A 15743-nucleotide genomic window follows, 5' to 3' on the forward strand; every position below is an offset into this window, starting at 1 on the left:
GTTCATGGAATCCGCGTTTTGATTTAGGCACAGATATAGAGTTGGGGAAATTTTCACAGTGGATTCAGCTAGACGGGTGTTTTTTGTGAAAGATTGGCGAGGGGGGGACCACAGATTGGAGTTCAGACGAGCACCTGCCATGGAAATAACGATAAAACAAGGATAGGCTCGCAACGTCTCTTCTGTGGGAGAGAGGTTGCAGGGTAGAGAAAAGGGCATACCCCACTAAGCCACGAAGTCTATTTTGTACTCTGTCAAGGCAGGATAGGCTATTTTTAGCAGCTCCTGCCCAGATATCGCAACAGTATTCCATCTTTACAACTTTATGATGTGGTACTTCTCCGCGTCACAAAGCGGACATTGTTTAGAAAGAAAACCAGCATACTCACCAGCCTCAAAACGATGCTAGCTTTGTGTGTATGTGTGTGTATATAAATCAAGATAAAAAATTAAATTAAGTATTTTTTTAAAATTACGACAAATTATTATTCGACATAGGATACAGTTTTTCCTTAATCCATGGATTTTTAATAAATAGCACATATCATAAAAAGGAAATATTTTAACTTATTGAATTTAATTCTAATTGTTAATTTATAATATTGCTCTTTCTCGTATATTGAGAATCTTTATCTTATTAGGATTATAATTTAAATGTAGACATATACACAACACACACACATAAACATACACACTTATATATATATATATATATATATATATATATATATATATATATATAAATACAATTGAAAATTCGAGCATGAAAAGTAATATAGTTAAGCTTAACTATGGAAAAGTAAAGAACTAGTTGTAAAAATGACAAAGAAAAGACAACTTATTCTAGTAAAAAATATAATAAATTTATGACTTCAAATATTGCAACATTAGGAATTGATTATATTATGTTATAAATTGAATTTAAAAAACAACTAATCTTTTACTTTTCCATGTTTAGGCTTAAGAATATTACTTGTTCTTTGTTTAAATTCAGCCTTATTTTTTGGCCCCCTCCATAAACACATATGTAATAACAATGTACATAACATGCACATATGTAATAACAATGTACGGCCCTCGTCTGCTTTCAATAAAATCTCCCCAATTGCCTCCATTTCATGCTTTCATTCTCGCTGTTTCACTTGTTACTTCTTTTTTTGCGACAGCAGTGTATTAGTAGCAACAGTAGTTGCTGTAGCGACGTGGTTATGATGAAAACCAGTCATAAAAACGTTGCTCACCTCCGTACATATTTTTCCGGTTGTGAATACCAGAAAACTGATCATAACTTTTGTTTTACCGGCCAAAAATGTAAAATATAACGTCCACAATATAGCTGAGAAGGTGATCTATAAACTGTAAAAAATGTTGGAAATTTGGTCGAAAAATGAGTGAGCGGTGAAGCTTTAAAGCAGTTCTAAACGCGTAAAACTGCCACTTAACCATATATTTAAAAACTAATGTGTTTGAATGATAATTCCAAATATTTGAACTAGTGTTGGGACGATTAAATGAAATCGGAACGGGATTCGGAAAAAAACTAGAATATTTGTGGGTCATCGCAATCGGTATCGGAATCGAAAAAGTGATGCCTATTTTCCGATGCCAAAACGATTCTTTTAATTTTCTTTATTTATTTGATTTTGTTTCAAAGAAGATCTTCCATTGCTGGTAATAATGATAAAATAATAAATATTTATTGATTTTAAATTCCTAGTAAAGTTAAAATCCACAGATCACGCTCCACTAGTGTATTTTCACGTTTATGAAAAAAATCAGTATATTTCACATGTATTTTTAAGAAAATCTAGGAAAATAACAATCTTATAGTTAAATAATTACATTATTAATTTATTAATAATAAAAGAATCGGAATCGGAACCGATAATTGTATCGGAATCGGGAAAAATATTGGAATCGTCCCATCACTAATTTGAACCATATATCGTGAGTGTTCTTACTGGAAGTAAAATGAATAATACATTTAAAGTACACATTTAATACGCATTACATATTAGGATAGCTATTTTTACTGATATCTTGAACAGAATGCACCCTCATCGTGCCATAATTATGGATATCAAAATAGTATTTCTTCTTCCTCAATTCTAAACCATAAAACAACTATTTGAGGATGTAAATAAATCGTTTTTATATTCCATCGCCATTTTCTTTCGTTCATAATCACCTTCGATCGATCGTCGCAAGTGGATTTATTATCGGATCAATATAACAACGAAGATCGATACTGATTTCTTTTCGAAGAACAATTGGTCATTTCTGAATCGATCGCCACACGTTTCTCTATCTTTAAATCGAAGAACAATCACAACTTTTACTTTTATTTATTTTTTTTTTTTTTTACTGTTCTTTCATAAAACGATGTCGATAGTTACCGACAATTACCAATAAGTTCGAATCAATTGCTGATTTAAAATATATTTATTTAGAATACACGAGTTGGACAAAAACCAAAGTTGGTACTATTTTGAACTTCCGTAATCATAAGCGGAAAACTTTTCTAAGTCTAAATGCATGATACAACTTTGAATAAAAAAAATATGTATTTAAATTCACGTTAGGGGTTCTGTTCCTTTACAGAAGCGCTGGTTAAGTTTGAATAAAATAAATACTTGTTAGATACAACAGATTATTAAAAAATAAACAGATATTTATTTTGTTTGAAATTTATATTGAAATTTATAAATATGTTTCAAGGATTCATCATCAATCTTTCTTTTTTTTGTTTTTGCCATGTTGTTGTTGGAGCACAGAATCAATAGAAGTCCGTTTGTTGTTTTTACGGTAGTCTTTTTGAAATGTCGGAACGGTGCGTTGGTCACGTGGAATTCACGTTAGGGTTTGTGTTCCTTTACAGAACAACATGCCAAAAAACATACTGATGATGAAGTGATCTTCGAAATATATGCGTTGTTTTGGCTTCAAACGTATCTAATGCGTACTTATTGATATGTATTTAAAGTTTCGACTGTTTTCTAAATAGTCGATGTGCATACGTTCGTGTGTTTGTTTGTTTTTTCTTCATTTCATATTCAATGTTTTGGTAGTGGTTAGAGTGTTATAAGTAACTTTAATACAGCATTTTTTTATCCCAATGATATATTTCTCAATGGTTAAAATGCATATGAATAGTAGTTATGAAAATGTCAAAATCCTTGATAAAAATTTGGTATATGCATGGCTAACGATAAAACATTACACAATGCTTACATAAACAAACAGAAGTTCCCTAAAGAAATTTTGTTGCTGTTTGTTAATGGCTCTCATTCTAATTTCCACATTTGCTGTGATCGAAACATTTTTTTTGGACAAATATGAGACAATTATAGTAACACTTACTTTCTATAACCTGATGTCATCAGAGTGTTTATTTATTATGCTAAAAATAAGTCGTATTATACGTTGTTATAAGATTCAAACATTTACACATTTTGTGGAGATTAGATGTTTTTGGACTAAATAATTTTGTTAACAATTGAATCAAATTTTAGCTCGCTGTATTTAAGAGTAATTGCAGTTCACATATCTTTTATTTTCCACTGCGTTTCACTTACAGTAACCGATTTTTTTGGTATCAGTCCGGCTTTAACAGTTTGAATTTCATATGCCCTACCTGGAACACAATTCAACTGTGTTTTTTTACGAATAAACTAATTGTTTTTCAATCTAATGAAAACAAATTATTTGCCGATTTAACCAAACAAACATACAAATACTATCCATTTATCCTTACTTTATCAGTCTTCTTAATCTATTTTCACCGTTCAACTGACAATTTCATTAGTTCTTTTAAAATTGCATTTGGTCCTTAATAAGTTATATAAAAATATGTATTGTTATATGTCCATAAAATCAACTTTGCTCTACACAAAAACATTCATTTCAAACGCACATCTTTCATATCAAAGAATCTACTGTAGACTTTATAGGTTGAGGCGTTCAGCTTGTGTGGATATAAAGCTTTGCAAATGCACTTGTGATGTTAGGCTATGTAAGTTGTTAAGTTTTGTCAAAATTCCCTCTTCCCAAAAATTCTTATTTCATCGGATTATTTAGATTATTGGTTACCGATACCTATCGAAGACATTCCGATACAAAACTTATCTAAGAACACTACCAGATACATAACGTAACCTCTGGAGAGATTTCATAAAATTGGTTCAGCCGTTTTCGATTGCATAGAGAACGAACTTACAGACAGACAGACATACAGAAAAGTAGGAAATAAAGTGAGTTTTGGCATGATTGGAAAGTACTCGGACTTATTATAAATATTGTGATTAGAGCTTCTCTTCCAATCTTGTGATTTTAATGATGTCCAAACGTACTTTATTTCCTTTTGATGGTTTAATTGTTGCTATTTCCTCTGATGAGTTAACGGCAAAATAGATTCACTAATTGATATATTAATAAAGTGATTGATTTTTTGCTACGAAACAGATACTGTCAAGAGTTGTAAATGTCAACTGAATTAACGGAAAAAATAGTAGATAGTCGATATCATAAACTTTTAAATATAGACTGTTATCATTTATTCACTATATTGCTCCGTAATTATATTGAGCTTCTTAAATAAAGATTAGTGTATTTTATTAGGAAATAAATTATAATTTCACAGATATATATATATATATATATATACATATGTATATATATATATATATATGCGTGTGTGTGTGTGTGTAGATAGATAGATAAGACAGATAGATAAACAAGTGACTTTGTTACTGTGTGCGAAACGTTTCTACCAAACTCCTTTCTTAGTATTTAGTGTACAGAGTTGAAATCTGATATATAGGGCGTGTAGCACACTTTCTGTTTGATTTTTAGACGGCAAAGAATTGCTGCTAAACGTTCAAACTTACAAACAAAACAGTAGATCTTGGCAGGTCATGTCGAATAAAATATTACGGTTGCTGCCACACTGCACATGCGCAATATGAAACAGTCCTATTTAAAAGTCGCTTAATTTTTACATTTTCGTATCCATCTATCGGTAGCGCAGACAATAATACCGCTGGAGAGATAAATAACCAGTAAGACTGGAACGCTAAACGTCACAGTACAGAACATAATTCTGAAAGGGCGCTATCTACTTTCCAAGCACCATGTAGAATAAACGATTATATCGTTGAGGAAAAACTTATGTGCAGACTGACTTCTCTTGTAGCTGACATGCAATTAACCTAAGGTTGTGGAAAATAATAAAGCTTCATGCTAAAAAATGAACGGAGGGTAACCGTAGATTCAAAATCTCTGTAATTTTTTTTTGTTTTTATTTTCGAGATTGCTTTCGATGGTTTATTTGTTTTGTAGGTTTGTTTTGCAGTACGAAATAAAAGATAAGCAAATCGCCGGTTGACACTAATAGAGGGTGAAACTAATTAAAATGGATCCGGACAGCAAAATTATGGACATTTTTTTAATCGGCATTGCAGAACCGGACCCGCGAATTTAATCGCACAGTAAATAAACATGGACGTTTCTCAATTCCAATAATAAACTTTACTAGTCGGATTCCGTGGAAATGTCACGCGCTGTTTTTTATACATCAGTCTGTATGATTTACATTTTTCACTTTAAAGTTCGCCGCCTCAAAAAAAAAGCACCCTTTATTTTTATTGTTGTAAGTTTGAATATGTGTCACCCTATGTAATAACATTATTCATCTTTTTATTGCATTTTTACCACAAACATAGGAGTTACCACTTATCAAGGCCCAGATAGCAACTCGAGGATAAGGTTTAAAGCGTGTACAGTAGTCAATGGGACCATATCGTAGTAATCGTTAGTAGTGTAAATTTGGTAAATTGGATTACTTAAGGGGAACGGCTCATCAAGAACTTGTTTACATTGGACTTGAAGACGACTATATTGTAGTCAGCTTGAAAGCGGGTAAACGAAAGAGAGTTCCACAGTTGTGCAGTTCTAAGAAAAAAACTTTGTTCATGGAATCCACGTTTAGGTTACGCACAGATAAAGAGTGGGAGAAATTACTTATAACGTTTTCAGCTAGACGTGATTTCTCGTGAAAGTTTAGCGTAGGGGGACAATAGATTGGCGCTTAGACGAGCACTTGCCATGAAAATAACGGTTAAGTAGAGACAAGCTCGCAACGTTTCTTCTGTGAGAAAGAGATTGCAGTGAAGAGAAAAGGGCATCCCCTACAAGGCTACAAAGTCTATTTCGAACTCTGTCGATACAGAATGAGGTCTTTCTCGCAGCTCCTGTCCAGATGTGGCAACAATACTCCATACTTGGATGTACCTGGCTCTTATATAGGTAGAGAATTGCATCAGCAGTGAGATATCTACTGGATCAATAGAAGGATCCAACTATTTTTCCAGCGCCCTTGGCAACGGATTTGATGTACGTATTCCATTTCGAGATCAGGAGTAAAGGTAAAGCCCAGAAGCTTGATAAAACATGAATCTTCCCCAAGAGTAGGGCCATTCATTTCAACTGATGCCAGATGGGGATCAGAGCGTTGATTATGTAAAGATAGAAATTTTGATGTAGGGAGCTACTATATGGGACATAATTTGGTGAGGTACTATATAGGGAGTTGAGCAGCAAGATGTCTGTTTACATTACACTTAAACTTTTGCATGTCAGAACAGTCAAGGAAGAAGGAACCCGGAAGGGAATTCCAAAGTGTAGCAGTTCTAGGGAAGAAACTATTAGAGTAGAAGACTTTCTTACATGTACGGATTTCTACTGTGTAAGGGTGGGATTTTGCTGCTTGCCGGGTTTGCCAGGTGTATTTCCGTCGAGGGAGTACAAGAACGTGTAGTTCGTCGGAGCATACGCTATTAAAATACTTATAAAACAGGCAGAGGGGGGGGGCAAAATTTTGTCGATGGGACAGTGGCCGGAGCCTAGCTGATAATGCGGGACCTATTAGGTTGCCGACTCTCTTTTTAACTCTGTCTTGGAGGGAGAGGCTAGTTTCAAATGCACTAGCCCCCATATGTAAACAATACTTCATACATGTGGCAAATGGTGGGCTTGTAGAGGTGCAGGATATTCTCAAACGTATTATTATTATGTAGAAATAAATTTACAACATTTTATTCAAAACAAGTAATACGGAATAAAGTGAAGGTTCCTTATTCCATGGAGTTTCAAAGAAAGGCCCTTCTCCTCAGAGGAAAGACGTAATCAAAAGGTAAGTATAGAAAAGTATCTATTTTTGCTGGTTAGCTCAGTTTTTGAAAGCAGCCCTGAAAGAAAATTAAAAGAAAATTATAAGTTTATAGAAAAATGAAAAAGAGTACTCAGCAAATTCGAATATGTATGATTGTAAATGATATCCAAAAGTTCGCAATATGTAGGACGATTGGTAAGTCTCCAAAGAGTTACGTAGGATATCTTCTGGGACCTCTTTAAAATATCTTGACTTTTTCTACTTAAATTAAGTTTCATTACTGATATTGCGCCTTTTAAATCTGGATAAATTTGTTGCTCTATAAATATATACTTTTATATTTATATTTCTTTACTTTCGAATTCGAATTTTTTTTTATTTATCTTCCCTTATTGTGGGAATATTTGCTCATGTATATATATATATATATATATATATATATATATATATATATATATATATATATATATATATATATATATATAATGAAATAAGTATTGTAGTTAAGTTTTCCAAAATACTCCAAGATTATAAATATTGAAGAGTTAATACTTATAAAGTAACCTCAACCAGATGTAAAAGCTCGATAAAACCAAATAGGAAATAGAGCTTATAACGAGCAAACTCCGCGGATTAGGGACTATCCACTTATTTTGTGCTCCCTATTTAAAATTAAAAAGGTATTTACTCTTTTTCAAAGTGTTTTAACATGTTTTATTTACTACTTGTTCTATATATATATATATATATATATATATATATATATATATATATATATATATATATATATATATATCAAAAATGTAATTGTCTGATTTAGATGCTTGAAAATACCATAAGGTTGAAATAAATCGCATCGACAATTATGTAATTTCCGTGTTATACTTTTTATGTTATTGCTCTGTTTACCACATTGAGCTCTCATACCCGGATTTCCTCTGGAATTATTCCATTATAACACTATATATATATATATATATATATATATATAGTCACCCACATACAGTAGTTTAATTGTATCACAACTCATCAGTGCGGCCTAAATAGCACCTTTCCTTAACCGAGGATTGAACCTACAACCGCCGCATTGATGCATAAACATAACGAGAAGGATGGAGAGATGGGTAAGTAAATACTGTTTAAGCTTCACACGTTTTTCGTAATGAGAAGCAAGTACAAAACGTCAAGTGCTTCCACAAATCTGAACTTTACTCGTCACAATAAGTGTCAGAGTATTTTTATTTCGCCTGAATGGATCAGAGGTTATTGTAAATTGCATTTATGGCTGAACTTCATCTCTCTATTGCAGATATTGAGAGTATGAGACTCAAAGAAAGCGACTCCTGTCATGCACGTTCGTTAAACGTAGAGGTACGGTAATGTACTTCGGGCTAATGTTCATTGATTTCGGTTGTAATTATCTAGTAAAATAAAATCTGAATCCCAAAAGGTCGTTTTAATTGTTTTACTCCCGTTTTTGTAGCTATTCAAAGTATTTTGGGGTGGTTAAAAAATAAGACGATTTACCTTTTGGGCAATCTTCGTATTTAATGATAGCTTCACAGAATTCTATGGGCTTGTAAAGTATGCGTGCTCTAATGAAAAACTCTAAATCTAAATTTAATCCAAATCCGTTTTGGTGCTCTACTGGAGTGATAATGAGCGTAGCGTTCCAACTTTGGAATTAATGGGAATAATATTTGCATTAAAATGTTTTCCATCATTAATCGAACGCTATAAAATATTCAGTTTTATTTTATTACTGTTTATGTTGATGCTCGGGTAGTTTTAAATTAGTGATCTCAAAAGAAAGTAAGCTAAAATCTAAGAAATATCAGAGGTTAATCAAAACTCTTCAAGATGGAGTTAAAATGCCAATATGTTTCGGTATGTGCATAATAATCACAATCCAGCTGACATGATACCCAGGGGAATATCTTATATATATTTATGAAATAGAAATATGCGGTAAAATAGAACAAGTTGGTTTAGCAATAACTTTAAAGATTGTCTTAAATAATTATTAATGGTAACAAAAAAGTGAATGTTAGCTTGAATCAGGATATTAAAGAAAATACTGGAATTTGAAGTTTTTACAAATATTCTAATTGCTAGCAAACAACCCGGCGTTGCTCGGTCATAAAATACGCTTAAATAAATATCTGTTTGCGTATGAGCTAAATGCATACTTATACAAAGATTTCAAAAAAAAAAAAAACTAGAATGAAACGTTTAATGCGGTCACACGTATGCTGGAAGAGCATGGGCAAGGATATTGAAGAAAAAGCGAAAGCGTGAAAGCTTGCAGAGAATGTGCACTAGCTACTAAATTGCCAGCAATTCAATTTAGCCTATGGCCTAAAGCTTACTACCCATGGTTACGAATACACCTGGACATCGCGGGACTACTTGATTGACAGTACTATCTTGCATCAATTGAAATGGATGCCCTTTTCTCTTCCCCGTAACCTCTCTTCCACAGAAGAAACGTTGCGAGCCTGTCTTTGTTCTATCGTTATTTCTATGGCAAGTGCTCGTCTGAGCTCCAATCTCTGATCCCCTCCTCGCCAATCTTCCACGAAAAACACCCGTCTAGTTGAAACCACTGTCAATAATTTTCCCCATTCTTTATTTGTGCCTAAATCAAAACGTAGAAACCATGAACAAAGTTTCTCTCTTAGAAGTGCACGCCCGTGGAACTCTCTTCCGTTTGTCTGTTTCCCATCTGACTCCAACTTGGATGTCTTCAAGTCCAACATAAACAAATTCCTGATAAACCGCCCCCTTTAGTAAGACACTTTTATCAAATCTCCATTACTAACGATTACTACGATAATATCCCATTGACTACTGTAAACGCATTAACCCTTCCGGGCCTTGATAAGTGGTTACTACCATGTAAAAAAAGGAGAGAACAGTTTCTCTAAGTGGTCTGTAGACTTTAGGTAGAAAACCCCAACTACATATTTTACTATAAAACCTTTTCATGCGTTATTCGCACGGTTCAGAGTGGTCGACTGAGGACTTTGGAGTTTTTAACGAATATGAAACTACACGATATCATGGTCTCATTTTATACCTGACTCAGCATTTTCCGCGAAAAGATATATATATATATATATATATATATATATATATATATATATATATATATATATATATCACTATATATATAGCACTATATATATAGTGCTATATATATATATATATATATATATATATATATATATATATAGCACTATATATATAGCACTATATATATATATATATAAATATAAAAGATATATATATATCTGCGAAAAGATATATATATATATATATATATATATCACTATATATATATATATATATATATATATATCACTATATATATAGCACTATATATATAGCACTATATATATAGCACTATATATATAGCACTATATATATATATATTATATATATATATATATATATATATATATATATCACGATATATATAGCACTATATATATAGCACTATATATATAGCACTATAAGATATATATATATATATATATATATCACTATATATATAGCACTATATATATAGCACTATATATATAGCACTATATATATATATATATATAAATATATATATATATATATATATATATATATATATATATATATATATATATATATATATACATATAAATTGCTAGTGGAGTCTTAGCAACACTTATGATTGTTTACATTGCGTTTATATTTATATTAAGTGTTTTTCATTTTTATGCTTATTATGCGGATAAGGTGTTTGTATCTCTTCAGCTACTATTGATATATTGAGGGCACTTGTAATTTTGAAATAGAGCACTGTCATTCATCATTTCAAAACCCTTTCCAAAAGTATAAAGCTGTAAAAAACAACAAAATTAAAAAAAAACTAAAAACCTTTTTCAAGTTTTACTAATTTTAACATACAACTTCTCTTGTTAGAACACCGCCACTCTCTCTCTCTCTCTCTCTCTCTCTCTCTCTCTCTATATATATATATATATATATATATATATATATATATATATATGTGTGTGTGTGTGTGTGTGTGTGTGTATATATATATGTATTTATATATTTATTATTATTATTATTATTATTATTATTATTATTATTATTATTATTATCATTATTATTATTATTATTACTACTATTATTGTTATGCGAAGATGATTTAGTTTTATGCAGTAAATAATATTCCAAAAAAAATAAAATAAAAAGGAATACGTAATAAAAAATGTAGGCGAAAAAATATAAACAAAGGGCAAATAACTCCTTTCTTATTATAAGCGCTCAGGGATTTTTTTTGTGACAAAGAGCGGAGGTCCGTTTGCAATGTAAATAATAACAATAGAAATATTAAATAAATACAAAAAGCAACATCGTTTTTCATACTTCAAAAACTCCTCATAATCTTTTAATCCTAGAAGTATACGCGGACTTTTAACATTATATATATATATATATATATATATATATATATTAGTGTGTGTGTGCGTGCGTGTGTGTGTGCGTGTGTGTGTGTATTTCTCCAAAGGAGGTGCATATAATTATGATTTAATATATTTTATTCATATTTTTATAAAGTATATCTAACAAGTGTTTCGATGGATAGCCGTATTCCATAAAACACGTCATCAGATACAAAAATATTTAGCTCAGAAGATGATTGGAACGTTCTTTTTATTTTGTTCTTGGGGTTGAAAAAGTTTTCGTAAAATGAAAGGGTTGATGAAACAAAATGAGGATATTTAATGTTCACAGAAACATAAAAACTAAAACATTAAATTGTCAATATTTATAGGAACCTACTCAAAAGAAACGCGATTGAGCTCAACCCACGCATGTGAAAGGATTCATTTTGCTTCCATCTCTCTCTCTCTCGCTCTCTCTCTCTCGCTCTCTTTATATATATATATATATATATATATATATATATATATATATATATATATATATATATATATATAATCGATTAATTGCCTACTCTAGTTGAGGACTCATAGCTTGGCACTCGCAAAAGCTTCTCTGAATTGACTTAACCTACAATACATTATAGTTTACATTGCACTAAAGCGAACGTACTTCTGATTTTATAAAATTATTTGGTATATATTGGTTTGAAAGTAAGTTTAACACGCAAATATCAAGTATCACGGTAATATATGCCTTAATCAGAAACATTTTAAATGCGACACTGTAATATCAAAGAGTTTACTGGCATTTGTGCTTGTGTGGTAATAAAATTTCTCAAATGCACTTGTGATGTTAGGCTGTATAATGCGTTAACTTTAGTCAAAATCGCCTGTTTATTTTACTAGATTTTGTCGATTATTGATTCTCGATAGTTGTCATAGAAATTCCCTTACAAAAACTAATAATACTGCCATGCGCATATAGCAGATTTGTGTAAAAAGTTCAAAAATATCTTCACAGTTGTTTAGGAATGCATAGGAAACAATCCCACAGGCAAGGACACACACGCAAAGCTCCTTTTTATATAAACACACACACACACACACACACACACACACACACACATATATATATATATATATATATATATATATATATATACTAGCAGTTCAGCCCGGCTTTGCTCGGGTCCTATGTACTGTTCTTAATTGTCCAACGTGTGAATAAACTTATGTAAGATTACAGATGTTTATATCAAAACTTGTCTGAGTAATTTCGTAGACAGCAGAGGTATTTTTTTTAAATTTTGACCCCAGCTTTTACCGCTTAATATTTATTATTTTTGTCTCGAATTAAAATATCCAAATTACCTACATCTAAAATTTCAAAACTTTAGACGCAAAATTGGCGGAGAAATTTGGTTCAATCTGTAAAGCTCAACTCTTTCAACTGTGAACATTTGGCAGCCAAAGTTTCGCCCCAAAACTGCTTGCTGTATGTTTGATTACTCGTTATGTATAGATTTCAAATGTTAAGACCCAACATTCACTGAGTAGTTTCCTAGACACCACAAAGGTAGAATCCTTTAAACTTTGACCCCTTCACAGCCCAAATTGTCAACCCAAACCGATTAAAAAACTTGCTTTATCTCTGAATACACTTTATATAAAATGTCAAATGTTTAGATTAGAAACTGGCTGAGCAATTTGGTAGAGACCGCAGAGATCAATTTTTAAAAATTTGTCCCCAATTTTGACCCCTTAACATATATATATATATATATATATTGAACTCAAACAAAATTAAAAAGTTCGATCCATGTCCAAGTAACCTAAATTTAAAATTTAAAGTGTTTAGACCCAAAATTGGTGGAGGAGTTTGGTAGATTTTTCAAAGGTCAAATAGTTCAACTTTGACCCCTTGACAGCCAAATTGCTGGCTGAAAACCGATTAAAAAGATTTTCCAAGATCTGAATACTCCTTATGTCAAATCTCGAGTTTCTAGACATAAAATTGACAGAGTAATTTGCTAGGAAAATGTACCACGCAGACACACACAGAGAGGCATTTTCACACGCACACACACACACACATATATATATGTATATATATATATATATATGTATATATATATATATGTAATATAGGACAACAAGAGTACGAAATGAAGATTAATCTTTTTCATCCCTAATGAACTTTACGCTAGACGACGCCGCATCTTCCCCATGGTACCTAGCACCTTCTCTACTCTTCTGATGAGAAGCATTAGGCTTGGAAATGCCCTGGCATAAAGAGTCCCTTCTATCCCCCAAATTTTGCCGGTATTCCATTATTAAATGAATGATCTATTCTATATCTACCTATATATAGTTTTGTGTCTTCATTTCATACTCTTGTTGTCCTATTGTATAAGCTCCAATAATTATTGTTGTGGGATTGATCTTTCTCTTTTCCTTTTACATTAAGCTATATATATATATATATATATATATATATATATATATATATATATATATATTTGGTAGGGAAATGTACCCACAACTAACACACACGCAGACATTAAGCTATATATATATATATATATATATATATATATATATATATATATATATATATATATATATATATATGGTAGGGAAATGTACCCACAACTAACACACACGCAGACATTTTCACACACACACACACACACACACACACACACACACACACACACACACACATATATATATATATATATATATATATATATATATATATATATAAGAAGTATAGTTAAGTTCTGTACATTACAAATAGATACCAATATATTCAAGTCAAGAATTTATTGTTTTAAACAAGTAATACATGGAAAAGAATGATATTTATTTCCTTAATCCATGGATTTTCAATAGTGAAAATGTAGTCAACAAAACGATTAATTATGAATAAACATAGATTTTGCTTATTATATTTAAATTGTTATTAAAAATTGTTTAAAAAGCATGGATGAAGGGAATCATACGGTCTAAACAATCAAACGTTAAATTAAATGAAATTATTTTCGAGATATTTAAGGGCGAAATAATAATAAATTAACTATAATTCCTACGTTTATAATAGTCCTATTTTATATATTTTGGGCTGGGATCATCTTGAAAATATTATCTCACTATAAAAACAATAATTCATTGGATTATCAAACCTGTGTTTTAACTCATTTATATATACATATATATATATATATATATATATATATATATATATATATGTAAGCAAATAGTTAATAAAACATGTTAAAAACACTTTGAAAAAGAGTTAAAAACATTTAATCCGAAAACGAAACCCTTGATAAGTGGATAGTCCTTAATCCGCCGAGTTTCGAAGAAATATTTTCCTTTTCATCAGAGAGTAGGAATTAGCAAAATGCGGGATCGGATTTTGCATACAAAAGTATTTGATCAAACTGCAAGTAAGTCAAAGATCTTACTTGATAAAAAAGTGAAGCAGAGGGAATATGGTAAAGAAAAAGGTGATTTCACGTGAATGGATAGTCTGGTGAAAGGTAAATTATCCAATGACGGTAAAATCCAAAAATATAAATCCAAGAAAGTTAATTGCATTTCCATCTGCACAAGTAAAATTCAAGGAAATCACGTAATTGGAAGATGATCCGAAATAATCCAAAAGGCCAAAATCCATGGAATTATTCACAAATATGTACAAGGAAAATGGGAAAAATTCCAATAATATTAATAAAAGAAAAATAAGATATGCGTTTGACACGGCTACCTAGACATAATGTAATTATGAAAGATCAGGGAAGAAGAAGAGAAAAATGGTGATAGAATTAAATATAAAATAGAAAAGCAAATCTCAAAATGACCCAGACAAAATGATGTTAAAAGGCGTGAAAAATATAGTGGAAAAATAGGTTAACTGAAATGTGCAGGTTCTTACTTAAGAAAATATCAGCAAGAGTTGTTAAATAGAAAAAATAAATAAAACGTAAATAATAAATAAAAAATAAAAAGTAAATAAATAAAAAAATTAAATTAAATTAAAAAATTAAAACATTTTTAGATAGGAATATTTAAAGACTAAAATGGAAATTTCAGATAAAAAACCGGCCAAGCAAAGAAGAAAAAGAATTAAAATAAAGGAT

This window comes from Euprymna scolopes, chromosome 35 (assembly GCF_053919585.1).
Source record: "Euprymna scolopes isolate OS-2025 chromosome 35, ASM5391958v1, whole genome shotgun sequence".
Lineage (NCBI taxonomy): Eukaryota > Metazoa > Mollusca > Cephalopoda > Sepiida > Sepiolidae > Euprymna > Euprymna scolopes.